This window comes from Leucoraja erinacea, chromosome 8, assembly GCF_028641065.1.
Source record: "Leucoraja erinacea ecotype New England chromosome 8, Leri_hhj_1, whole genome shotgun sequence".
NCBI lineage: Eukaryota > Metazoa > Chordata > Chondrichthyes > Rajiformes > Rajidae > Leucoraja > Leucoraja erinaceus.
The window spans coordinates 36,008,012-36,035,092 of record NC_073384.1 but is presented as its reverse complement, the minus strand read 5'-3'; the positions used below and the strand labels follow the sequence as shown (position 1 = coordinate 36,035,092).

At 42.9% G+C, this 27,081-nt stretch overlaps 1 long non-coding RNA gene across 4 annotated transcripts; it reads right to left on the bottom strand.

Moving 5' to 3' along the window:
• Window positions 1–549: 549 nt before the first annotated feature.
• Window positions 550–24,256, bottom strand: LOC129699548 (uncharacterized). 4 transcript variants are annotated; one of them, XR_008723876.1, is made up of 4 exons: window positions 23,487–24,256; window positions 15,181–15,278; window positions 5,844–5,984; window positions 550–4,528 (listed from the first exon to the last, which is right to left on the bottom strand). It is a non-coding gene; the product is annotated as an uncharacterized LOC129699548 (long non-coding RNA). The 4 variants fall into 4 exon arrangements; XR_008723875.1 differs by lacking the exon at window positions 23,487–24,256 and adding an exon at window positions 21,728–22,273; XR_008723877.1 differs by lacking the exon at window positions 23,487–24,256 and adding an exon at window positions 17,878–18,422.
• Between the last annotated feature and the right edge of the window lie 2,825 nt (window positions 24,257–27,081).

The following is a 27,081-nucleotide window of genomic DNA, read 5'->3' as shown; positions in this document are numbered from 1 at the left end:
TGCAGTGCGAGGCATTGCCACTGAGAATCTGCCTGCCTTCATTCTGTCCACGAGATCAACAGCAAGCATTGGCAGCTTGCCATGTACTGAATAATCCAGGCCAATTTGTTCCTGGCCTGCCTGCGCAGATTAAAGTCTTGTAATTGGAATCTCTAACCTTGAAAATATTGTTGGATACCAGCTGCCACATAGTACAACTTGCAGAAAGAAGCCATGGAATTTAACTGAAGTACAGCAGCAAAAATACTGAGGCAGAAGGCAAACTAAACTACCCTGCAACTGTTTGGAGTACTGTGTTCAGTTTTGGTCGCCCTGTTATAGGAAGGATGTCATTAAAAAGGAAAGAGCGCAGTGAAGGTTTACAAGGATATTGCCAGGACTCGAGGGCCTGAGCTATAGAGACAGGTGGGGCAGGCTGGGACTTTATTCCTTGCACTGCTCGAGGATGAGGAGTGATCTTATAGAGGTATATAAAATCATGAGGGGAATAGATAGGGTGAATGCACAGTCCTTTTTCCTAGGGAAGGGGAATCAAAAACCAGAGGACATAAGTGTAAGGTTGGAGGGGCAAGATTTAATAGGAATCCAAAGGGCGACTTATTCACTTAGAAGGTGGTGGGTATATGGAACGAGCTGCCAGAGGAGGTAGTTAAGGCAGGTTCTATAGTGCCATTGAAAAGGCTTGTGTACAAAATCATGAGAGGAATAGATCGGGTAGATGCACAGTCTCTTGCCCAGAGTAGGGGGATTGAGGACCAGAGAACATAGGTTCAAGGTAAAGGGGAAAAGATTTAATAGGAATCTGAGGGGTAATGTTTTCACACAAAGGGTGGTGGGTGTATGGAACAAGCTGCCAGATGAAGCAATTGAGGCTGAGACTATCCCATCATTTAAGAAACAGTTGGACAGTTACATGGATAGGACAGGTTTGGAGAGAAATGGACCAAGCGCAGGCATGTGGGACTAGTGTAGCTGGGACATTGTTGGCCAAGTGGGCAAGTTGGGCCGCAGGACCTATTTCCACACTGTATCACTCTTTGACTCTATGACTATCACAGGTACATGGATAGGAAAGTTTTAGAGGGATATGGGCCAAAGGTGGGCAGATGGGACTAGCTTAGGTGGGACATCTTGGTTGGCATGGACGAGATGGGCCAAAGGACCTGTTTTGAGCTGTATGGTGACATTGCACTTCTTCAAGGGCACTTCCAGCACATCCTCGAATTATTTTGCACGTCCACCTGGTAATATCTTCTCATGGCAAGGTTCGGAATAGAGTGTCTGTTTTGGGTGAAGAAGGGTCCTTACCCAAAACGTAGCATATCTATTCCTTCCACAGATGCCGCCAGACCCACTGAGTTCCTCCACACTTTGTGTTTTATGTCTGTTTTGGGAGTCTGATGTTAACATAGAACATAGCACAGTACAGCACAGGAGTGGGCCCTTCCACCCAGAAAGTCTATGCCGAACATGATGCCAAGTTAAACTAATCTCATCTGCCTATACATGATGCATATCCCTTTATTTCTTGTACTTCTATGTGCCCATCTAAAAGCCTCTCAAACACCACTATCGTATTTTTCTAGTGGTGTATTGTATCAGGTGTTGGGTGACCGAACATTGTGGCCTGCCCAACACGATTGACTGTGTGTTGCTAGGGCCTCAAAGTTGGCCTGAGAAAAAATTGCTGACATTGTATGGGCAGTGTAGGTTGGAGGGCTTTCCATCAGCAAATGTGTGAAAGACTGTGTTGCTGACAAAGTCAATCCGGGTGTTACCCAACTGGAAACCATGGATGAACCATGAAGTACTCTCGCGGGTTAGGTCCGCTGCCTACAAGTCAATTGATCCCAAGTGTTACAAGAAGGCCCACTACGATCTCCGCAAAGCCATCAAGGATGCCAAGAAACAAGACCGGGACAAACTTGAGTCCCAAGATAAACACACAAAAAGCAACTGGTCCAGACGGAGTTCCTGGCCGTGTCCTTAGTAGCTGTGCGGACCAGCTAACGCGAGTATTTGCCAACATCTCTCTCTACTCCATTCTGAGGTAACCACCTGCTTCAAGAAGACCACTATTATCCCAGTGCCGAAGAAAGGCAAGACCTCATGTCTAAAAGACTCCCGTCCCATGGCCTTGACATCCACCATCGTGAAATGGTTTGAGAGGCTAGTTATGGAACGCATTAAATCCAGTCCACCTGGCGGTCTTGATCCTCTGCTGTTCGCCTACTGCCACAACAGGTTCACGGACGATGCCATTGCCCAAGCCCTAGACTCATCCCTGGAACATTTGGATGAGAAGCACTTTCATCAGACTCCTATTCACAGTTCTGCATCATATCATCCAGGCTTATCACCAAATTCACAGTACTTGGTGTCAGCACTCACCTCAGCAACTGGATCCTCGACTTCCTGACCAACAGACCCCAATCACCCTCTACGATAATCCTCAACATTGATGCCCCACAAGGCTGCATTCATAGCCCACTGCTCTACTCCTTGTACACCCACGGCTGTGCAGCCATGTACAAATCTAATTCAATTTTCAAATTCGCAGGCGATACCACCATTGTGGGCCGGATATCAAATAACGATGAGATAGTGTACAGGAAGGAGATCGAGGACCTTGTGCCCTGATGTTGAGACCACAACTTTTCTCTCAATGTCAGCAAGACAAAGGAGATAGTGGTTGACTTAGGGTACACATACCCCAGTTTGCAGTGACGGCGCGGAAGTAGAGATGGTTGAAAACTTCACATTTCTAGGAGTCAATATTACCAACTTTTCCTTGACCACCCATATCGAAGCAATGACCAAGAAAGCACACCAATGTCTCTACTTCCTTAGAAGGCTTAGGGAGTTCGGCATGTCCCCGTGCACACCGTAACAACACTTAATGCCGAAAAAAAATCATCAAGTGCTGGAGTATCACAGCGGGTCAGGCAGTATCTCTGACCCAAAATATCACATCCATGTTCTCTAGATATACTGCCTGACCCGCTGAGTTACTCCAACACTTTGTGATTTTTGTACTCCAGCATCTGCAGTTCCTTGCATCAGCATCTAATGCCGCATGCTTGTGGTCGCCATAGGTGCTATTTTGGACCTCTCCAGACTCCCGTTTCACTGAAGAAACAGCCAAGTTTTGAGCTGTGGCCATTGTCGCCCTATTGAAGAATGTACATTAGTTATAATTAGTGATTTTTTTCAGGCATTGTAAATCAGGTTGCTCACATAGGGAGGACAGGATGTCCTCAATAAAAGCACTTATTTTTGGCCACAAACCCATTTTCCGTTGCATTAATAATTCTGTACTAGGTTAACACTCCGATTCAGACAGAATCATAAATTTATAAGGAAAATAATGATCAAAAGCAGGCCATTTGGCCCAATGTGTCTGTCAAACCCAAACTAAAAGTAAAAAAACAAAGTGCTGGAGGACCTCAGTGGGTCAGGCAGCATCTGTGGAGGGAATGAACATTTGACATTTTGGGTCAAGAATCCCGACCCTTTTGTATTTTGTGCAAGATTCCAGCATCTGCAGTTTATCGTAAATCACCCAGCACTGGATCCGTAACGCCTGCAAGTACACTTTCAAATGTGGCTGACCCTTTCTGCCTCTAACATCCTTTCAGGCAATGAATTCAAGACCCCTCACATCCTCTGGGTGAAAACATTTTGACTCATCTCCCATCTGATTTCTTCGCCAATCAAATTTTACATTTATTCATGTTTTTGACCCCTTCTTCCCATTTATTCAATCTTACCCGTAGCCTCATGTGTGCATTCAAGGACATCATTCGAATGGAAGTCGCAAAACAATTACTTGCTGTGATGCAATCCACGTTCCTGGAATAATACACATTCGTGATTGTGCAATAAAACTCTTTTATTGGATCACATTGTGCTGATGTTTTATTCAAAAGGAAAAAAACACTAGTGATCATTCCTGAAGGAAGTCACGGCAATAAAAACATAGGACTGCGTACTTCCATGTAAAATCCACATTAGCAAGTCTTGGCTTCAGGCAGATAGTAAATAATGGTTCAATGGTGTTTTTATTGCCCCATACAATCAGCCTAGTAAAGAATTGCCATACCCCTGATTTTCGATTAACAAGTGTACAGAAATAGTTTACTGAGCCCTCATGCAAGAGGTGCCATATTGTGCCGCCATTTTCAAAGTCCATGCTCTAGTTCTTATGTGGTGCCTGTTCCAGGCAAGTCCCAGACCTCGAGCCATCTCCTTCCTTGACTACCACGTCCCTCTCCTCACCCTTCAACCTTTGTTCCCTGGAGAAGCCTCCCACAGGGCACAAGGAGGCTGTAGGTTTCCTCCCTCCTCTCCTTCTGGCCTCGCCCATCGTCGCTGGCTCCATCCTCAGTAGCTTCTCCCTTCCTGGCCGGTGGTCTGCCAGGTCCAATGAGCAGGGGACTGGCTCAGTAGCTTCCTCTTATGTTCAGACGATGGGGACCAGATCGGTGGGCTCCCCCTGAAGCCACGATCCAGCGGTTCTCCAGTTCAGCTGAGCAAGGTGGCAAGGCTTAGATTTAGGTTGGGTTTAGAATCATAGAGTCATACGGCATGAATGCAGGCCCTTCGGCCCTACTTTCCTGTGCCAACAAAATGCCCCATCTATGCTTGTACCACCATCCCTCTGAACCATTCCGATCCATATACCTGCCTAAATGTCTTTTTAAATGATGTTATAATACCTATAGTCTATTTGAAGTCTACTGTAAGATCTCATTTTGCATTGAATCTATCGAGTCAAAGTCATACAGTGTGGAAACAGACCCTTCGACCAAACTCTTATGCCCCATCTAATCTAGTCCTATTTGTCCATGATTTGCCAACATCCCTCTAAACCGTACCTACCATGTACCTGTGCTTTTGCGCTTCATAAATCTCATCCTATGTCTGATAAGATATCCAGGAGTATGACAAAGTTTCTACTCTTTGCTAATCGTGTTTGATTTAGCCTGAAATGATATTGTTAGTGTGTCCTTCGATAAAGATATTGTCAGAAAATGAACTTGAGGAAATTAACTGTCTCATTGCATTGGAACATACAGGTGGTGAATTTCTGGGTCAGGATGTTGAGGAATGAATAGGGCAACAGAATATTTCAGTACTGTGCAGAAGAAAGGGTTAATTAATAATCTTGCGAGAGGTCTGTAGGAAAGAATGATCGCAATATGATAAATTCAAAACTTATATGGTTCAATCTAAATAAAGGAAACTATTATAGAGTTATGATGAGCGGGCTGTGGATGTGGTAGATTGGAAATATGCATTAAACGATGCAATGGATAGACATTGGCTATCTTTTAAAGAAATAGCATGCAATTTACAGCAAATATGCAATGTTTCAAGGCACAAAAAACAATGGAAAGAAATGTTTAATCTTACATTACAGGAAAAATTTAAATGTGTACATTAAAAATATTGTTAGTTAATGTCCACGACAGTTATCTTTCTATCTTCTTCTTAAATTTATGTTCAAAACTACAAGAAGCTGCCAGAATGTAACTTTGACCTTTCCAACCATTTGATATTGATGTATGATTCATTACAGTTCAGGTGGATTCCATAAAGCAAATCTGGACATAATAATTATTATGAGGCAGGCACTTCCATCAGTGAGGACCACCATAGTAGCAACATTAATCCATAGAGTGTAATTCTGTAACGTGATTTAAAAAAAACTGCAATGGAAGTTGGCAACTTTACAGAATCAGACTTGATTAGATACAGCATCTTTAAGTAATAGATGTTTCAAGTTCATTTTCTTTCTAATATGAGTAAAGTTTGTCGTGAAATAGATGTTTTTTACTTACTCAGAGCAGGATAGAAGAACGCTGGAGAGCAAAACAAGTGTATTTTTTGCATCCATTTTATTTTTGGTATCCAATTTGCAAGCTATAATTTTAAGGACACGTGATAACTTGTAGACATAACTTCCTCATGCAAGGCTGTTGCTGTAAACAAAATAAATTAAGTGAAAAAGGTTTTGAATAAATACCATTCTTGACAAAAAGGTACAAGCAAAAGAACAACTCGTTCCTCGAGTGATACTAGATGATGTGAATCATTTGGTAATACCATCACGGTGACAGGTAGCAATTCAGTGACAAGAAGATGAAACAGTCTGCTGCTCCCAAATCATCAAAGTCTAAATTGATGCTACTCCAAAGATAAAACTGTCTGAAGATGCAGATGTTGCATAAATAATGATTAACACATGAATCTCTCTGGTCTTCTGAATTTCCATATGTTTTCCACAGGTTTTGCTGTGCAAATAATGTTTGCAGCACAGAAAACATTAGATTAACACAGGACATAGTGGCGTGATTTTCTCTGGGTGCTCCAGTTTCCTCCCGCTTTCCAAAGGCGTGTGTATTTGTAGGTTAATTGGCTTCTGTAAATTGCCCTTAGTGTGTAGGACGTAGAACTGGTGTACTAGTGATTGATGGTCGGCATGAACACGGTGGGCCGAAGGGCCTGTTTCCATGCTGCAATTCTAAACTAAACAAAAATGGGCCTAACCGATTGTCAGAAAGTCTTTGTGCTTCTTAGGGTCCATGTCTAGAACTCGCTGAAAGTGATAACAAAAGTAGATAGAGTGGTACAAAAGACATACGGTATGATTGCTTTCATTGGGTGGGGCAATGAGTAGAGGAGTCGGGACGTCACAATGCTCTGTATAGGGCTTTGGCTAAGCCACATTTGAAGTATTGCGTGGAGGTATAGAGTCATAGTCATACAGCATGGAAACAGGCCCTTTGGCCCAACTTGTCCTCACAGACCAACGTGTTCCATCTACACTATTCCCACCTCCCTGTGTTTGGCCCATATCCCTCTAAACCTATCCTCTCCATGCACGTCTCTTAATGTTTCTTAAACTTTGCGATAGAACCTGTCTCAACTATCTCCTACGGCAGCTTGTTTTATACACCCACCACTCTTTGTGGGAAAAAAGTTACCCCTTAGGTTCCTATTAATTTGTTCCCCTCTCACCTTAAACCTATATCCTCTGGTTCTCGATTCCCCTACTCAGGTCAAGAGACTGTGAGTTTACCCAATCCAATCCTCTCAGGTTCTGGTCGCCCCACACAGGAAGATGTGGAGGCTTTGGAGAAGATGCAGAGGAGGTTTATCAGAATGATACCTGGATTAGGGCTATTAGCTACAAGGAGAGGTTGGACAGACTTGGACGTTGAGGAGAGGCCTGATAGAAGTATATAAAAGTATGGAGGCATAGATACGGTAGACAGTTAGGACCTTTTTCCCAGCTGGAAATATCAAATACTAAAGGCCATTGCTTTAAGGTGAGAGGGACAAAGTTTGAAAGAGATATATGGGGCTAGTTTATTACATAGAGGGTGGTGGGAGCCTAGAACATGCTGCTGGGGGAGTGGTGGAGGCTGATACAATATTGGCATTTAAAAGACTTTTGGACATACACATGGATATGCAGGGAATGGCGGGATATGGGTTATGTGCAGGTAAATAAGGGTTGAGTTTAGCATCATATTCAGCACAAACATTGTGGGCCGAAGGGCCTGTACTGTTGCTGTTTTGTTTTATGTTCTGTGTTCTTAGGAGCCTTCTCTTACTCTACTTCATCCAATTCTCCAATCCTTCCACCCTTGTGTGCTTATCTGAATTCCTCTCAAATCCCTTTGAAGTAACATTAGCAAATTTGCAGATGACACAAAGCTGGGTGGCAGTGTGAACTGTGAGGAGGATGCTATGAGAATGCAGGGTGACTTGGACAAGTTGGGTGAGTGGGCAGATGCACGGCAGATGCAGTTTAATGTGGATTAATGTGAGGTTATCTACTTTGGTAGCAAAAACAGGAAGGCAGGTTATTATCTAAATTGTGTCAATTTGGGAAAAGAGGAAGTACAACGGGATCTGGAGGTCCTTGTTCATCAGTCAATGAAAGTAAGCATGCAGGTACAGCAGGCAGTGAACAAAGCGAATGGCATGTTGGGCGTCATAACAGGAGCAAAGAGATCTTTCAGCAGGGTCCTAGTGAGACCATACCTGGAGTATTGTGTGCAGTTTTGCTCCCCTAATTTGAGGGAGGACATTCTTGCTATTGAGGGAGTGCAGTGTAGGTTTACAAGGTTAATTACCGGGATGGTGGGACAGTCATATGCTGAGAGAATGGAGCAGCTGGGCTTGTATACTCTGGAGTTTAGAAGGATGAGGGGGATCTTATTGAAACATATAAGATTATTAAGGGTTTGGGCACGCAAGAAGCAGGAAACATGTTCCCGATGTTGGGGGAGTCCAGAACCAGGGGCAACAGTTTAAGAATAAGAGTAAGCCATTTAGAACGGAGATGAGGATGCACTTCTTCACACAGAGAGTTGTGAGTCTATGGAATTCTCTACCTCAGGGCGGTGGAGGCCGGTTCTCTCTATACTTTCAAGAGTGCTAGATAGGGCTCTTAAAGATAGCAGAGTCAGGGGCAATGGGGAGAAGGCAGGAATGGGGTACTGATTAGGGATGATCAGCCATGATCACATTGAATGGAGGTGCTGACTCGAAGGGACGAATGGCCTACTCCTGCACCGATTGTCTATTGTCTATTATCTATTTGTTTCAACTACTCTATGTAGAAATATGATCCCTATTATAATTGAGGGAACAATTTTGGTAAATTTTCTAGAACTGTTTGAAAATAATTCTTACTTTGTATTGATATTGGAATTGGTTTATTATGAACTCCTATGTGGAGATACACTGAAAAACTCTGGAGGCACAACGAACTATAGATGCTGGGACCTTGAGCAAAATATTGTAGTAACTCAGTGGGTCAGGCAGTATCTGTGAAGGGAATGAGCAGATGATGTTTTGTTGTTTCCGGGGCCAGTCCTCTATGTCTGGAGAGCTGGGACAATATGACACACGAAAGAGAACATATGGCTGAAAATTATTGTTTCCACCCTTCAAATAATGGATCAAGGTTAACACCAGGCATGCAAGCAAAATTTTGCATTTGAGTCTGAAGAAGGGTCTGGACTCAAAACTTCACCTGTATATTCCCTCCACTGATGTTGCCTGTCCCACTGAGTTACTTCAGCACTTTGTGTTTTGCTCAGTGAAAACAAATGTTATTGTCTGCTCACTTCATGGCAGATCACTTCATAGATGAGTACAACAGGCAGTGCAATAGGGAAAATAAGCAGAGTGTGGAATATAGTGTTACAGCTACAGAAAAAGTGCAAATTAAAAAAAGGGCTAATGGTTCGAATTGTGAAAGAAACTCTCATCCAAAACTATTAAGTTCGAACAGAACTATAATAGAGTAACATAGAAACATAGAAAATAGGTGCAGGAGGAGGCCATTCAGCCCTTCGAGCCAGCACCACCATTCATTGTGATCATGGCTGATCGTCCCCTATCAATAACCCATGCCTGCCTTCTCCCCATATCCCTTGACTCCACTAGCCCCTAGAGCTCTATCTAACTCTCTCTTAAATCTATCCAGTGATTTGGCCACCACTGCCCTCTGTGGCAGGGAATTCCATAAATTCACAACTCTCTGGGTGAAAACGTATTTTCTCACCTCAGTCGTAAATGCCCTCCCCTTTATTCTAAGACTGGCCCCTGGTTCTGGACTCGCCCAACATTGGGAACATTTTTCCTGCATCTAGCTTGTCCAGTCCTTATATAGTTTCATATTGAAAAAACATTTGGACACGTACATGGGTAGGCATGTTTTCCAACATTTCCTTCCAGCTAACTTCCCCTAGTCCAGGCATCACCTTGCCTAACAAAGATTTGTCAGATTTTCCCAATAGTGAAACTCCCAAAGTATGTTTAACAAAGTATGTTCAACAAAGTTCAATTCACCGTACTAAGTTGCCAATACACAGAGAACCATTTATAAATGCTTGCTTTTCTAATAGTGTTTGAAGAATTTTGGTTGCTGCTTATGCTAAAAGCATATTTGTTTACTTTGGTCTTTATAGATAAGAGAGCTTGTTACAGCCACTTAAGCCGTCAATTTTAACTCAGGACGTGAGTCAAGCAGACAGGAAGCAGAATGACATAATCTCAATAAATTATTTCTGCTCGTAATTTAACCAAGTTGATGGATAAACATGTTGTCTGTCCAGCATGCAAATGCTGAACCTCACCGCAATTAGAAACCAAATAATCCAGGGGATTTAAACATGGACAGACATAACAGAACAGGAGGTTGTTTAGTGTTGCCATGGAGGGGGTGTAACAGAGGTTGGGACATAAGGAACTGGAATGCTGGAAATCTGAGTAAAACACAAAGTGCTGTAGGTACCCAATGGGTCAGGCAGCATCTGGGGAGGGAGGTTTTGGGTTGGAACCCTTCTCCAAACACATCCCTCCCCAGATGCCCATTAACCCAATGAGTTACTCCAGTACTTTGTGTTTCGTGTAACAAAGGTTCACTAGATTGATTCCTGGGTTGGCAGGATTAACATACAAGGAAAGATTAGATCAATTGGACATAATTGCTAGTGTTTCAAAGAATGAGAGGAGCTCTCACGCAAACCAATAAAATATTAACAGAACCATACAGACTAGATGCAGGGAGGTTGTTTCCTGTGGCAGATATAGATGGAAGGGGACAGGGACAGATGAGTGTATGAATGAGTGAGGGGGGGGGGGGGGGGGGGGTAGTTGGAATGGGAGACCACCTATCACTTACCAGAACTTATTTTCCTGCCCCTCTCATTCTTTTCTAGCTTTCTTCTCGCTACGACAATCAGTTTGAAGAAGGATCGCAACCCAAGAAGCCACTTGTTCATTCCAGCTTTCTTTCCCCTAGTACACTCAGCCAATGGCTGGTATGATATCAGTACATTACCATTCGGGTAACCGAAATTTGCAAGAACCAATTCACAAAAGACTGCCCAAAAATCTGTGACACAGAATGAAATTCACTCTCATAAATTTGTGTGTCAATTTTTATTTTATTTTTGGTTCGTATTTCGTGATTTCACATTACAGAAAACAGTGATATGGATGATTATATGGGAGCCCAACCCCATGCCGCCCCTGTTTTAAATGCTTGCTTTTCTAATAGCATTTGAACATTTTGGTTGCTTCTTATGCTAAAACCACATTTGTTCATTTTGTTATGTATAGAACAAATGTAAGGGTTTCCTGAAGTTAGAAAGGACCTTGGCTCCACAGATCAGAGTGTAGATTTAGAAACAGTTTGGGTGGAGCTAAAAATCAGCTGAGAACAGAAGACATTGGTAATGATAGTTTATTGACATCCAAATTGTAGTGGTGATGCAGGGTAAAATAGAGACATATCTAATAGGGGTAATGCAGTAACCACAGGATCCATTAATCCATGTATAGACTGGGCAAACCAAATGTATATGTGCAATGTAGAGGGTTAACATCTCAGGTCAATTACATTATCTCTGTATCTCTCTCTCCATAGTTGCTGCCTGACATGATGAGTATGTCCAGCATTCTCTATTCAGATTTCCAGCATTTGTTGTTTTATGGTTTAGCAATAAGATTCATGTAGTCATACAGCACAGAAACAGGTCCTTCTGCCCATCTCGTTCAAGCCAACCAAGTTGCCTACCTGATTCTATCTGCTTACATTTGGCTCATTACCCTCTGAACCTTTCCTCTCCATGAACCTCTCCAAATGTCTTTTAAACATTGTACTTGTACCTGCCTCTGGCACTTCCTCTGACACCCTCCGTGCCAATTATTTGCTACCTTTTAAATCTGTCCCTTCTCCCTTTAAATCTATGCCCTCCAGTTTTAGATTCTCCCTGGGATCCCGTGGGTTTCCTCCGGGTGTTTCCTTTCACATCCCAAAGACGTGTGGATTTCTAGGTTAATTAACCTCTGTAAATTGCCCCTTGTGTGTAGGGAGTGAATGAGAAAGTGGAGTAACATCAAACCAGTGTGAATGAGTGATCGATGGTTAGCATGGACTCGGTGGGCCGATGGGCCCGTTTCCATGCTGTATCTCTAAAACTAAAACTGAAAAAAACTACCCTGCCATTGAACACAACTGAAGGGAGTGCTTCAAATGAGCTGGAGGGAAAGGTCTTTTTTTTCATATTTTGCATTGCAGGAGAGTTTAGCAAGTTGAAATAAAATCAACAAACTTCGTCAAAGCACAACAGCTGAAATTCACTCTGGAGAAAAGATAGATTAAGATAGGAATCCTTCACCAGATATTGTGGTGCCGTCGAGCGCCAAGAAAATGAACTTAACTCTTTCTTGCTGATATTGGCTGAACTCCGAGAACCTTTGTTCACTCACGTGATCAGGACTAAAGGTAGAGTTCGCAGTCATCACCACAATCAAAATAAAGGCAGGAAGACTTTAGAAGCTTGTACTCTCCTGGTTAATCATTAGCATGCAGAATTTGAATCATTGCACAATTACAACTGAACAGAATTGAAAATACCACAGTTTCTATTTATTCCTCAAGCAGACATTAATGTGTCATTGTTCTAAAAGTTTCACGGCCAAGAAAGTGACAAGAAAGAATAACAAATTGCTGCCCTGTCTTCCACAATCTGCCACCTTGTTCCATTCCCAGGCTCCGAATACAGTTTTTCTCTTTAGTTTAGTTTAGTTGAATATAAATACATCATGGAAATGGGCATTTCTGCCCACTGAGTTCACGAAGACCATCGATCACCTATTCATGCTAGTTCTATGCTATCCCACTTTTCCATACACTCCCTACACACTAGGGAACATTTTATAGAGACCAACTAACCTACATGTTTTTGGGATGGATGTCAAAGGGTATATGTGCAAACGCCACACAGACAGCAACCAAGATCATAATCGAAATGACGCTCTGCCAGCTGCATACAAAGGGGCAAGGATGGCCAGTGTTCAAAGGGTCAAAATAAGAGCCATAGATTACGAAAATAAGTGTAAACTCGCGGGCAGATGAGAAGTGACTATGGCACTAAAAAACTCCCACTGGCATTGTGGAATCAATAAAGGGATCAAAAAATATGATTAAGAGCAAATGCTGTTGCAAGGATGCCTTGAGAAATGTTTATGGTCACAGATTGCAGCTTACAACATTGGTGTTTACTTTGTTCAAACATAATTCCAAACGTAATCCTGTCTACTGAATAAGGGTAAGAATTTTCTGCAATATTATGTATGGGTTTCTGTTTGTTGATATCTCATGGTGTATTGGTTTTCACATGTGGAAAGGTGATTTAATTTTGAGCTCTATTTATTTTGGGCTTTATCTTTGGAGGAACATAATCAGTTCAGCTCAACGATCATCTGATTGGTAGCTCGTTCTGCAGTCGCTTTTGCCATTCGTGGGTTTTGTTTTAAACCTGATTGGTGGTTTTGAATCTGTATTCTTATGATTATGGTATTTTGGCAGTCGGCCCAGTTGTGACTCAGGTGAAATTTGAAACCTTGTGGCGGAGATCTGACACAATAGATTTGTATATCATTACAATGATCCCTAAAGCATATTATTATGTGTATCGCAGAACAATTTGTATCGCAGAATCCATGGTGAAGGGTATATGGAACAAGCTGCCAGAGGAGGCAGTTGAGGCAGGTACTATAACAGCATCTAAAAGGTATTTGGACAAGTACATGGATGGAAACACAGACAGGTGGTACTAGTGCTGATGGGGCATCTTAGTCGGCATGGGCAAGTTTGGCCAAAGGGCCTGTTTCTGTGCTGTATGACTATAACATTTAATATATTACTAAGAAAGAGTTTTTAATTTTGTTCAAGCTCCTTTTGTAGCCTTCTGGTTGTTTTTCTGTGGAGATTTCTCAACATAAATCTTTTGTAAAATGAAATCAAAGTCATGACCATGAATTACATGTGTGGGTCTTCAGATATCAATTAGACCTTGCCCCACCATAGCACAGAACAACATTGGCCTGAGCAATGTGGAACACAGTGAGTTCTTTGAAGAATAGAATGTCAAAAGAGACTTTGAAAAATAGCATGTCAAAAATAATTGTTAAATAAACAGTATGGCAGTTAGTCAGCACCTTTTTCCCAGGATGGAAATATCAAATACCAGAAAGCATAGTTTTAAGGTGAAAGGGTCAAAATTGAAATGCGACGTGGGGGGTAAGTATTTTTATACAGAGAGAGGTTAATGCCTGGAATGCACTGCTAAGAGACTCTGGATAGGCATGTGGAGATGCAGGGAGTGGAGGAATATGGATCATGTGTGGGCTAATAAGGGACAGTCTTACATCATGTTCGGTACAGACATTGTGGATCGAGACGCCTGTTCCGGTGCTGTACTGTTCGACGTTCCATGGGCTGCGTTCTCAAAAAGGTGATCTGGTCGTCCCAACAAATTTAGTGGAAGGATATTTACAACAGAATTGCTCTGTAAAGGGAATTTTCATACCCAAGTCATTCTGGGAAGAGTGGTCCACTTTAATCCTACAGGCCAATTTCCATACCAGCCAGAGATTTCAAGTCGGGACACTGGTTTTGGGCAGAGGAACATCAGGCAAACAAGGCCATCTGATGTGACCTCCTTTACATCGGTGAGACCAAGGGTAGACTCAGTGACTGTTTCAATGAACATTTGCACTCAGCCAGACAAAGCTCTCCCGGTTGTTAACCATTTCAACTCCTCTTCATCAATACATGGAAGAGAACAATATTCCCTACCCCAGTCATTCCTTCTTCTCCCTGCTCCCATCGAGCAGAAAGTACAGAAGCCATTCATTATACCACTTGTCAATAATGGATATATTAAAGGAGAGGCAATTTGTTATCACATGCCTCCTCACCAGCAGCAATTAATATTCCGAATAGTATGAAAAAAAGGCACAAAGTGCTGGAGTAAATGAGCAGGTCAGGCAACATCTCTGGAGAATATGGATACACGATGTTTTGGGTCGGGACCCTTCTTCAGGCTGGCCGACCCGTCCCGAAACATCACCTATCTATCTTCTCCATAGATGCTACCTGACCTGAGTTACTCCAGCACTTTGTGATTTTTTTTGTAAAGCAGCATCTGCAATTCCATGTTTCTATATCCTAATGGCATGGAATGGTTACAGAGATTTAAAAGACTATTAAACGAGAGGGAGAAAATGATGAATTCTCCATTAGGAAATGTAGATACAAACATAGATACATGCAGATGCTGGCATCTGGTGCAGAACACTTACAGTCTGAAGAAGTTTCCGACCTGAAAAGTCATCTATCCTTGTCCTCCAGTTTGCTGACTGACCCTCTGAGTTACTCAAGCAATTTGGGTGTGTTCTTCCTATTGTAAAAGATGAGTTGGTAAATTTTACCTGGTTTTGCGAATATCAATAATGCTAACTTTAAACCTGCTAGAAGTGGGGGAAGGGGGGTGTGGGGAGGGGGAACCTTCAAAACCTTCATAACTTTTGTACTATTTCACCGATCGGAACTAAACTTATTTGACTTGCAGTAGAGGAGAATGGTGAGTAAGGTGGCGAAAAATCGTAGTGCTGTGGGGATCGTTTTTGCGCAAATTTAATTACAACGCAGACCTGGAAATGATCAAGTTGAGAGTTTTAGAGATAGATAGATAGATAGATAGAGATAGATAGATAGATAGATAGATAGATAGATAGATAGATAGATAGATAGATAGATAGATAGATAGATAGATAGATAGATAGATAGATAGATAGATAGATAGATAGATAGATAGATAGATAGATAGATAGATAGATAGATAGATAGATGCTATTAAATTGGAAAGGGTGCAGAAGAGATTCACCAGGATGTCGCCAGGATGTGGGCTTGGGTTTTAGGGAGAGTTTGAATATCTTTGTTTGGAGGCTAGGAGGCTGAGACATGACCTTATTGGGATGTACAAAGGGTAAAGTGAATGCTCACTGTCTTTTTCCCAGGGTCGAGGATTCTAAAACTAGAGGGCACAGGCTTAAGGTGAAAGGGGAGAGATTTAAGCAGAATCTCAGGTGCAACATTTTCATACAGAGTGTAGTCCCTATTTGGAATGAGCTGCCAAAGAAAGCTATAGAAGTGGATATAATTACAGCTTTTTAAAAACATTTGAACAGATATATAGAGAGGAAGGGTTTATTGGGATTATGGGCCAAATACAGGCAAATGGAACTGGCCCAGTATGCCAACCTGGTCAGTATGGACATGTTGTGCAAGATGGCCTGTTTGCATGCTGGAAAGCTCCATGACTCTATGTACGATGCCATACCACATGGCACACACTGGGAAGAAAAACCATGGACTTCACACTCATCTCATGACTTTACTTTGCAAATGATATTTTCTACATAAGTATTTGTCTTTCAATATTTTATCATGAATTTATGTCCTGGATAAAAAGATTTAATTAGGCGAACAAATTTCTGAACGACAAATTCATTTTGCTCACATGAGGAATCGTTTAGTTGACATCAGGTTGAGGGAGGGTCCCGACCGGAAACATCACCTATCCATGTTCTCCAGAGATGCTGCCTGATCTGCTAAGTTACTCCAACGCTTTATGTCTACTTTTGTAAACCAGCATCTGCAGTTCCTTTTGTTTCCAATTCATGACAGATTTATTCAAGGGGGAGGGGACGTGGTGGAGGTAGATAGGTTGAAAACTCCCTTGGAGTGACGTGAGGAAACCTAACCATGCTGCTATGCGATTGTATTATGAAGGTGAGTTTCATATGTAAGAATGCCTGTGGCAAAAGTAAGTGAATATTTTGGAAGGGAGAGACATTAGTTTTGCCTTTCATTGCTTCAAATTACAAGTCAGCAGATAGCAATTCCACACATTCCAGTCCTCAGCTTTGCGAAATGGAATTTAGAGCACACCTATTATATTTATAATAATGGGGAGTACTGTTCACTACATGACCAGACAGGTTGGAACAGTTTTTTGTTTGCGTCTATTTAAGTTTGTATGCACATTGCTAATGACAGAAATACTTGTCTGGCCAATGGAATTCATTTCTTCAGCAGTGTACTAACTTTTAACAGGGCTCTTATGAAGGGACAGACACATAATACTGGTGTAACTCAGTGGGCCAGGCAGCATCACTAGAGAGAAAGAATAAGATATGTTTTGGGTCGGAACCATTCTTCCTTTGGAAGTTCTCTCTTAAGGTGACTGGACATTTTCATATATGATACAAACCGACAGAAAACAAAAGTATTTTATTTTGCCTGTTGCATATACACAAATCGATGTTAACAAGGCCTGTACAAAGGTCTTAACCTGAAACGTTGCCTATCCATGTCTTCCAGAGATGCAGTCTGACCTGCTAAGTTATTCCAGCAATTTGTGTCTTTTTGTGTGTAACTGCATCTGCAGTTCTTGTGTTCACAACACATTTACTAGCAGTCATTAAATTGTTATTGTGGAAGCAGTAAAGTTCTATTGTATCGTATCGCAATGGGTCTGTCTCACTTTGGCGATTTTTCAGCAGACTGCCGGCGACTGTCAAGTTGCTGGCAGTCGCCTGAAAAACCGGCAACTGGAACGGCAAATGTCAGAGTGGAACACACACACATCGCTTCCTTCATCAGCCCGTTATGCAGGCGGGGGACAGGGCAAGCGGGGGCAGCGCTGTCTAAAAAATTCACACGGTGCAAAGCCAAGGTGATACAGACACACACCGCGATGAACAGAAAGGTTGGTGCTGTAATTAAGACAGCTAGCACCATTAAAAGAGGGGGTGGGGTGGGGTGGGGAAAGGGGGAGAAGGGGGCAGAAGGAGTGGAGACAACTTTTAATAAGCCAGAGATACACGGCTGTGAAGCTCGGTGGACATTTAACATTACCGGCCGGAATCATTACAGAATCATAGAATATTTACAGTGCAGAAGGAGGCCGTGGGGCCCATCAAGCTCATACTTACTCTCAGCTTTGGTTTGGCAACAGGTCTGTTCCATTCACACCAGTTCTATGTGATCCCACCTTCTCATCCATCCTCGAAACAGGAGGGACAATTTACAGAGGGCCAATTAACCTGTTAACCTGCAAACCCACATGTCTATGGGATGTGGGAGGAAACAGCCGCACCTTGAGGAAACCCACACTGTCACAGAGAGAATATGCAAACTCCATGCAGACAGCACACGAGGTCAGGATTAATATACCCCTTGTAGAATTATCTTGTACCCTTCCCATCAATCCAAAAAACAACCCTTATGGACCCATTTCCTGTTAGTTAGCCAATTTTTAAGCCATGCTGCCACAGATCATTTTATTCCGAGGCTTTCAGTTGTGATGTCAAGCAAACAAATATGGCACATTATCAAAAAAAAAACCCTCTTTATTGAATCTGAGATAAGTCCGATCTGATTTGTCTTCAACAAATCAGACTTAGAGTCATAGTCATATGGTACGGAAACAGACCCTTCAGCCCTACTCATTCATGCCGACCAGTATTCCCCTTCTAAACTAGACCCATTTGCCTGCATTTGATCCATTTCCCTCTGAACCTTAACTATCCATGTACCTGTCCAAATGTCTCTTAAACCCTTATTTATTTAATCAATCCGCACTTGTCTAGATGATTGCTAATTCTCTCCCTGATAATTATTTCTCGAACTACCATCAAGGTTAGTCTAGTTAGTAGTTATGATTTTTCCTTGCATCCATTTCTTGATCAAGGGAGTAATATTTGTCATTTTCTGATTGTTATGTACAATTCTAATCTACAGATGTATGGAAACCTATGGCCAGGGCCTCTGCAATTTCCTTCCCTCTGCAACATGGTCTTCATCTCATCTGGACCAGGTGAAGTATCCACATTGTGCAACCAGCCTTTCGAGCACCTTCTCTACTTTTCAGCCAATTCAGAATCACAACTATATCTTCCTCAGCTGAGACTTCAGCAGAGTATACATCCTTGGTACAGACTGAAGTAAAGTACTCGTTTAGTACAGTGAGTTCTGCTGCAACACAATAGTTGCCTTCCTAGGAAACCTCACATTATAAAAAATTCCATTATCAAAACAATTGTGCCAAAGGGGAAATGGGGATTAGGTGCTCGAGATTTTCAGGCTCGCAATTACCAAATTATTTTTCCGACAGAATTTTCAAACCAAAGGTAATTTCAATATCGTTATCACCTTCCCCACAGCCAACAATGGACCACTGTGGGCTCCATCTTTCCGTGTTTTTTTTTGCAAATATTTCATTAATTTGTTCCATGTACCTTCTATATCTCTCATTTCCCTCTCCTCTGACTCTCAGTCTGATGAAGGATCTCGTCCCGAATCGAGACCTATTCCTTTTTTCCAGAGATGCTGCCTAACGCGCTTTTTGTGTCTATCTATGGTGGAATTGACAGACTGCATTCTTAATAGACAATGGTGTCTCCCCCCCGCCCACACACCCCTCCCGCGCCGACAAACCCCTCCCCCTCCACCCACACACACCTCCCCCTACAACCTCCCCCCCCACCCACATACCCCTCCCCCCCCCCACACACCCCCTCCCCCCAACAACCCCCCCCTTCCCCCACTGAGAATTTTATCCCTGAGAGAAAAGGACCCCACTTGAGAAAAGTGCCATAAAACAGGGAAAATACTCCTACATTTACTGTTGCCAGGTTTCCACAACAGCAGAAAGAATGTGAAAGCACTGTTTGGCTACCGAACTATTTGTTTCTTAGATCAATAGAGTAACTTTTCCTTTTGAACAGTGGTCATGAGTGGTATTAAGGACCATTGCTGACTCTTACATTTACATTGGCAGGGCTTTTCACTAAAGGTACATCTATGAGACGTGTACTTGATCATGCAAAATCTTTTCTCCTTTTTACTAATTGCTCAATAAAACAACTTTCTCAAATCCATTAGATCAGAAAGGGGGAAGCATAGTAATGTTTTGTAACAGTCCCTAAACATTTCTATCTCTTTTCCTATTTCTTTTTTGTGTTCACGTGCCAATAGAACCTTTCTGGGTTTCCTAACGTATTTGCTGCTTTATTATCTTGTTCTCGTTGTCTTTTGCATGCATTCCAACCATATCAGATATGCCATACATAAATACAATCAAATCAATCTCAAGTACAATAGATAGAGCAAAGGAGAAAATACAGAATGCAAAATATTTGTAGCATTGTAGCATATCAGTTATGTTGATAAAGTCCAATGTCCGCAATGGGGTAGAGGTGAATCAGACAGTAGCCTACCTTATGGAAGAAATGGCATTTCATTTGGACCTCCAGGGGTCCAAATGACAAATAAATAGAATGACAAATAAATAGACTATTGACTATTGACTATTCAAAAGCCTGATAATGGAGAGGAATTAGCTGTTCCTGAGTCTGGTGTTGCACTCTTTCAAGCTTCTGTACCTTCTGTCGGATGGGAGCGTGGAGAAGGAATGACCAGAGTGGGACAATTCTGTTTGTTTTTTCGTCTTTTTTTAATTTTTAGTGTGTGTGAAAAGTCTGTGTAAATGTTCTCCGGTTTGTTTTATGTGGGGGGGAGGGGGAAACTTTTTTTCAGTTTCTTATCTTACCGGAGATGCGATTATATTCCGGGACGCATTCTGCGGTCACTCTGCGGCCTACCATCGATTGAGCTGGAGGCCTCCTTGGTCTGATCTTGGGCACCACCGCGGAGGCCTGGACTTAACATCGGAGTCGATCCCTTGCCTGGGATTGCTCCAACCGCGGCCTGCGGACTTTACATCGGGAGCTCGCAGTCTCAGGAGAGGCCGTGGATTTCGGGAGCTCCAATGTCACGGAAGCTCCGACGCAGGGTTCGATCATCCGGCGTGCGGTAGCTGACATCCTCCCGATGCAGGAACTGATCACCTCGACGCATAGGGCCTGCCGCTGGCTACGGGCGTCAAGATCATCCCGTCAACGGAGGGCTTGAGGCACCCGACCGCGGGAGAGCAAAGGGAAGAGATTGAATATTTTTTCGCCTTCCATCACAGTGAGGAATGTGGAGAAGTCACTGTGATGGATGTTTATGTTAAAATGTGTTTTGTGTGTTCCGTTGCTTTTTATTTGTATGACTGACTTGGCAAATGAAATTCCTCGTATGTTGCAAAATATTAAAAGTATTATTGTGATTGTGATTGTGATTACGTTATAACAAGGAAATGCAGATGTTCGTTTATTCCAAAGAAAGACACAAAATGCTGGAGGAAATCAGCGGGTCAGCAGCATCTCTGGAGAATTTACTGCAGAAATTACTCCAGCGTTTTGTGTCTTTCTTTGATTGTGCTGGCTGTTTTTTCCAGGCAGCGTGGAGTGTAGATGGAGTCCAAAGTGGGAAATCTACCTATGTGATGGACTGGGCTACACCTGCAACGCTGCGATTTCTTGCAGTCTTGGGCAGAGCTGTTGCTCGTTGCTTGATGCTACTTGACAGTATGCTTTCTGTGGTGCCACTCACTGTGGATGGCTTGGTCTGCATTGCTTCCACTCAGTGTTCAGTGACAAGGCTGACAAGGCAGCAGCAAACAGGACAGCCCACACTTGACTGCCTCTTGAACTCCTTACTTTAAAAACAACAATCTCAAAACTGAATTAAACCAACATGATTTACTTTCATTTGATATTTGCTCAATGCAGCAGTCTTTGTAATGTGCAGCTTGCCATTAGCATTAATTTAACAAACTCTGGAGCTATTAAAGTTCTAATTTCTCAAGGCTGCCAGAGGGAACATGAGCTAGAAGAGGAAAACCCACTTCTTTTCATCACAACAGCACATTTGTAACGTTTGAAGAAGGGTCCCAACCTGACTCACTTCTACCACGTCCTCAGGTCTGGCTCGCCTGCCACAAACCTAGGAACCCGCTTGGAGTGGGATCCTCGTCCAAGGCTCGCCTCCTGCTCGTCCCTGGGAACCTGGAACCAGAGGAGGGCGAGGGAGTCGGCGATGGTAGCGGACGGTAGAAAAAGTGCTGGTAAGAAGAACCGGGGGTCTTACCTTCAGCGCTCTCAAGGTCGGCTGCGGGAAGCATCCCGGGGCACAAAGGCTGAGGATGGCCAGGCAAGGAGAGGGACGGCGGTTTGTGGGACGATCCAGATGGAGGTGATGGCTGCAATGGGCCCTGCACAAGGGACTTTGAAAATGGCACCAAAACCTGGCAACTTTGTATATGGACTCAGTGGATTATTTCTATGCATTCTGTACTTAATCAGGGATTGTATTTATGTTTGGCTATACAATACAAAACAGAATTTCACTGTACCTTAGTACATGTGATAATAAAGAGCTTTGCCTCGTCATTCCCTCCACAGATGCTGCCTGACCTACTGAGTTGTTCCGGCACTTTCTTATGGAGCCAGACCCTGCCGAAGAGATACCACTGCATCATTTATTAAGAATGCAATAGGAAAGGAAATACAATTCCTTTTATTGTCCCTTCTCCTTAATGCACCAGCTGTGGTTTGGTTCGTTGAACAGCTGCTCCAAAGTCAGGAGGTCGTGGTTTTGAGTCATCCTTTAGAATTGGACTTAAGAGGTACAGAACGGAAACAGCCCCTTTGGCCCACTGAGTCCCTGCCAACCAGCAATCACCCCATACCCCAACACTTTCCTACACACTAGGGATAATTTACAATTTACGGAAGCATATTAACCTGTACGTTTTTGGAGCGTGGGAGGGAACTGGAGCACCCGGAAAAAACCCACGCAGTCACAGGGAGAACGTACAAACTCTGTACAGACGGCACCAAAGAAAAACAGTTCAAGGAAGGACACAGCTCTTCTAGCCTTTTTTACTCCTGTAATCAGTTTGAAGGAAGGTCCTGACCCAAATCATCATCTATCAATGTTCTCCAGGGATGCTGCCTAATGTTTCCACTTGTGGGAGAGTCTGGAGGGCTCAGCCTCAGAATAAAAGAACGTACCTTTAGAATGGAGGAATTTCTTTAGCCGGAAGGTAGTAAATTTGCAGAATTCATTGCCACCGTTGACTGTGGAGGCTGTCAATGGATATTTTTAAAGTGGACATCGACAGGTTCTTGATTAGTATGGGTGTCAAAGGTTATGGGGAGAAGGCAGGAAAATGGGGTTGAGAGGGAAAGATAAATCAGCCATGATTGAATGGCGAAGTAGACCTGATGGGCCGAATGGCCTAATTCTGATCCTATGACTTATGAACACGAACTGATTCGCTGAGTTACTCCACAGTCTTCCTCGCATTTTGTGGCTGATTTCATGACAGTTTTAAATTTGCAGCTGAAGCTGTCTTTAATTTGAATAAAATGAAATTGTTACTTCATGGAAATTCCGAAGGTGGGAGATTGGTTTAAATAATGTTAAAATCCCACTGTTAACTTCAAAGAAGATCAGTGAAGCAGAGAGGCATTAATCTTGTAGAAGTGCACCCAGCAATGTGACACAGGTCCAAGAGGTTCATGTCAAGTTACATGGCTCAGTGTTCACTGCACTGTTCTCAGATTACAAATAACTCCTGCAGTTAGTTGAAAGCAGGTCAGGCAAAACATTCAGTAGGCTGAAGCTTAATATATAAAAATATATTTCCTACCCAGGCCTGCGTGAAAGGAATTGTAAATTAAATCATTCTGTCGTCAGCCCATTAATAATTTAGAAGGAGCCACTTTGTTTTCCTGCTGCACAATGATGGTGGGTGGCTTCATACACAATGAATCATCTCAATGTGGAAAATGGCAAGTAAAGCACGTTGTATTATCCGCAGATAGACACAAAACACAGCTGTTTCGCCCACTAATACCAACAACCATGTGACAAGAAGTGTATTGGTTGTGAGATATCCGTGACGAAAGCAAACTGATAATGCCTGGAGGCAGTGAATTCCCTTTTTTGTGGTTGTACAAAGTTCACACTTGCATTGTGTTGATGAAAGTTGAGGTGGAAATTCTTTCAGTTCGGGATCCATTTTATTTCAGATTTCAACCCTCTGCATTTTTAAAAATATTTTCCTGATAAGGGGTATATTTCCACGAATATGAAGTATGTATTTTCTTTAACATGGGTTTTCTTTTGGCCAGCTGGCACACGCAGGTATTTAACTGGATTTTTCCAAAATATATGAAAGAAATAGAAGCAGGAGTAGGCCCTCAAGCATTCAATAAATGAAATATTGTATAGAACATAAGGTTCTGGAGTAACTCAGCGGGTTAGGCAGCATCTCTGGAGAACATGGACAGGTAATGTTTCGGGTTGGGACTCTTCTTCAGTCCGGACCTGAAACATCACTGCTCAGGTATTTTGTGCCTTTCCTTGGTCAATCAGCATTGGCAGTTCCTGGTTTCTACATCTCTGGAGGTCATGGATAAGTGATGTTTCAGGTCAGGACCCTCCTAAAGCATTCTTTGATTAATGGTCCTTCTTCAATAAATTATAAAGTACCACTCCCCTGCACTCACATTAATTTTCTTAAAATCTGAAAACCATTTTTACATCTAGTCTTGAAAATACTTAGCAACCAAACCTCCACAGCCTGATTGGGAAGGGAATTACAAAGGTTCACCACCTTCTTGCTTCATCTCATCCCTGAGTGGCTGACTCCTTACTTTGAAATTATACCTGTTAGTTGTAAACACCCGAGACTCCTCACCCACCCAACGAGTTTTGCATGTTTCTCGTGCTTCCACATTTCAGAGAAAATAGAGACACAAGAGACTGCAGCTGCGGGAATCTGGAGCAAAACCACAAACTGCAGGAGGAACTCAGCTCCATCCAAGACGGCAAGAAATTGCAGAGCATTGTGAACGCAGCACAGACCATCACATAAACCAACCTCCCTTCCATTGACATCATCTACGCTGCCTCAGCAAGGCCACCAGGATAATCAAGGACGAGTCTCACCCCCTCTTCCCCCCTCTCTCATCAGGCAAGAGGTACAGAAGTGTGAAAACACACACCTCCAGATACTAAGATACTAACTAAATGTTAATCCCTTTATCCTGTACATGTGCATTGTGGACGGCTTGATTGTAATCATGTATAGTCTTTCCGCTGACTGGATAGCATACAACAAAAAAGCTTTTCACTATACCTTGGTACACGTACACGTGACTATTAACGTAATTAAGCTAAAATTAAGCTAAAACAAAGCCTTGTTTCATCTTTCCTCTTGACACTCGCTATCCATGGAATCCGTGGATCTTCCCTGCATTCACTCTGTTCACAACTCCTTGCATAAGGTGTCCTGCACACAATATTTCAGGGGTGGTCTCACCATATAATGGGATCAGGAAATCTCTATTGTTGTATGCCTTCCTAATAGCTTGTTGTACCTGGTTGTTAACTTTCATTGATTCAGATACAAGAAACACCAGGTCACTGAAAACTAGCACCTTTCATTCTCTGGAGACACAAGAAACTGCAGATGCTGGTTTACAAAAGAAGACACAAAGTGTTGGAGTAACAGCAGATCATGCAGCATCCCAGGATAACATGGAGAGGTTATGTTTCGAGTTAGACCCTTTTTCAGTCTGATTGGGGAGAAAATTGGGCGAGATGTGGGTGCAGAACCAAGCCTGGTAAGTAGCAGGAGGATGGAGGAGGGGGGGGGGGGGGGGGGGGGGGGGGGGGGGGGGGGGGGTGGTGATAGGCAGATGGCTGGACAAAAGCCAGATTGAAAAGACAAAAGATGTGAGGTGAGGATAGAAGAGGTGTGAATTGTGAAACATAGAAAATAGGTGCAGGAGTAGGTCATCCGGCCCTTCCAGCCCGCACCGCCATTCAATGTGATCATGGCTGATCATCCAACTCAGTATCCTGCCTTCTCTCCTTACCCCCTGATCCCTTTAGCCACAAGGGCCACATCTAACTCCCTCTTAAATATAGCCAATGAACTGGCCTCAACTACCTTCTGTGGCAGAGAGTTCCAGAGATTCACCACTCTCTGTGTGAAAAATGTTTTTCTCATCTCGGTCCTAAAGGATTTCCCCTCTATCCTCAAACTGTGACCCCTTGTCCTGGACTTCCCCGACATCAGGAACAATCTTCCTGCATCTGGCCTGTCCAACCCCTTATGAAATTGTAAGTTTCCATAAGATCCCCCCTCAATCTCCTAAATTCTAGCGAGTACAAGCCGAGTCTATCCAGTCTTTCTTCATATGAAAGTCCTGACATCCCAGGAATCAGTCTGGTGAACCTTCTCTGTATTCCCTCTATGGCAAGAATGTCTTTCCTCAGATTTGGAGACCAAAACTGTACACAACACTCCATGTGTGGTCTCACCAAGATCCTGTACAACTGCCGTAGTACCTCCCTGCTCCTATATGCAAATCCTTGAGTATAGGATCCTGAAGCTCAAGGAAGGAATATAGGTGGGAGGAGGAAAGGTGAAAATGGGTGCCAATCTATGTGGGGCAGCACATTGGCACTGTGTAAGAGCTGCTGCCTTATAGCACCAGAGATGTGGGTTCGATCCTGACTATGAGTGTAGTTTGCACGTTCTCCCCGTGACTGCATGGGTTTTCTCCAGGTGCTTTGGTTTCCTCCCACATCCTAAAGACGTGCAGTTTGTAGGTTAATTGGCTTCTGTAAATTGTTCCTAGTGTGTAGGATAGAACTAGTGTGTAGGTGATCGCTAGTTGGCGTGGACTCAGTGGGTAGAAAGGCCTGTTTCCACGCTGTATCTCTAAACTAATCTAAACTAAACTAAACTCAGTCCATGCCAGTATATTATCCTAATAAAATGCAATCTAATTATAAGGCACAATAAATCCAAGGAGTTAAGGTTTATGTTTGTGGCACAGTGGCACAAGCTGGTAGAGCTGCTACCACATAGCACCACAAGCCCTTGTTCAATCCTGACCTGTCGGTGTGGAGTGTGCATGTTCCCCCAGTAACCCGCATGGATTTCTGCTGGGTGCTCCAGTTTCCTCTCACATCCCAAAGACGTGCAGGTTTTAAGGTTAATTGACTTATTTAAAGTCCCCCCAGTGTGTAGGGAGTGGATGCGAAAGTGGGATAACATAGAACTAGGGTGATCCATCACAGTTCAGTCTCAATAATTTATCCAATACAAGAAAGGATAAATAAGATGTTGTCAAACACTGCTATCCCTTTAATGAGCCATTTGTGTATACATTAATTACAGTGCCTGCCACTCAAAGCATAGCATCCAGAAAATTGTAGTCTTATTA